This window comes from Penaeus monodon, chromosome 36, assembly GCF_015228065.2.
Source record: "Penaeus monodon isolate SGIC_2016 chromosome 36, NSTDA_Pmon_1, whole genome shotgun sequence".
Taxonomy (NCBI): domain Eukaryota; kingdom Metazoa; phylum Arthropoda; class Malacostraca; order Decapoda; family Penaeidae; genus Penaeus; species Penaeus monodon.
The window spans coordinates 24,094,899-24,096,549 of NC_051421.1; positions in this window are offsets into that span (position 1 = coordinate 24,094,899).

The following is a 1,651-nucleotide window of genomic DNA, read 5'->3' on the forward strand; positions in this document are numbered from 1 at the left end:
TCTTGGGTCTTGGTAAATTCGGGATCGCTCTGGTGGACCTCGTGTGTCATCACAGACACTCTGGCCTTCGCTGTTGCCTGTGTATTCCCGTCTGGCCTTGCAGGGACCTTGTTTGTTCCTCTTAGGAGAATTTCAAGTCCTGGTGAGCTCTTTATACGCAGTCTTGGTAAGGACTGGTATGCCCTGTCAGGCTATACTAAACTCTGGATGGGTCTCGAAGCCCCGCCACACGCGGAAACCAAAAGTCTATGGAGTCCTTATTACAGCTGTAAACTAAGGCAGGCATTACCCCATTCCATGCCATGCGAGGTTCATGTTATTCTGTCGGCATGTAATATCAGAACCTCTCATCATACTCGGCACTGTCATGCAGCCGCCCCACCCCCCCGCCCCGGGTTTGACTGCCGGCGGGATAATGACTGGCTGGATTCGCCGCTCGGTCAGTCGCCGCTTGACTCACCGTGCTGCATGTGGTCACTGTGACTCATTATGATGGTTGCATGTGGTCTACTCGCCCTTGGCCATGGTATCAACCGGGCCATCGAGCAACATGTGGTTAGGTAAAAATGCACTTGCAGCACATGGTTATGTAATGATTGTGCAGCTTGAAGTTAATATACCATGCTGTGGTTTAATAAAATCATTCAACGTCTAACGTGTGATTAAGTAGTTTTACTATGTGAAATTTGATAAAAGGAAGATCATTTACCTCTCTAATCTTTAATATGTGCGATTTGTTTCAAGAAATTTGTTATGTGCAGAAAGAGGCATATTAGCCATACAGTAAAGACAGGTAGATAAAGCACGCTTAAGTGGCCAAGAAAAGTGAGGAGTATGCAGTATGTGGTCAGGCAGAGGCCATGCAGCATGAGATGCAGCCCAGTGAAGAGGCCGAGAAGCGACGTCCGGCCGGGGGAGGCGGGGCGCGGAGGGGGCCGGGAGGGGGCCGGGAGGGGGCCGTGAGGGAGCAGGCCATGACAATCCTGTTTTTCTCCGTGTGAACCGTGTTATTGTCGCGAGCGACGGCGTCGTCCAGGCTCGATGCCGCCGACGCCGATAAGGATAAGCGAAAGGCGAGAGGACCGTGGGGTGATAAGCTGATCTTGCGGCTCCTTCGCTCCGTGACTGTGAGGCTCCCCCGCAGGACACTGCCCGCCGCCGCCGCCGCCCCATCAGCGCTGTGGGTTACATGAAAAAGTTTCAGAAAAAAAAGAAAGAAAAAAGGTAAGAATCGAGCGGCGATTGGAAGCCTCAAGCAAGTCCTCAAGTTCCGAGAAGACTCGTCAGTGATGCATAGCCGCGCCCGTTTACAGTCCGCTCACGTCCGAGATCATATAAAACCTGGTGGACTCAGCATTAGTCAGAGGCGCGAGGACCTGCGTGCTGTGTATTGCAGGTCCCATCTGGTGGCGGCCCCGCGGCGACCCGTCACAACCCCGCTACTGCGTCACGCCAGCCCGAGAAAAATCTTATCGCACGATGTCCACTTTGCCCGCCTCCATCCGTCTTCCTCGAGGACACGCGTCGGCAAGGCATCCTCGCCGCTCGTCTCAGGCGCAAAGGTCTCCCGCGCCTGCGCCGTCGAGCGTCCGCACTGTTGCCTTTCCATTGAGAATTCGCAGCCGTGCAGAAGATGCGGACAAGCATCCCC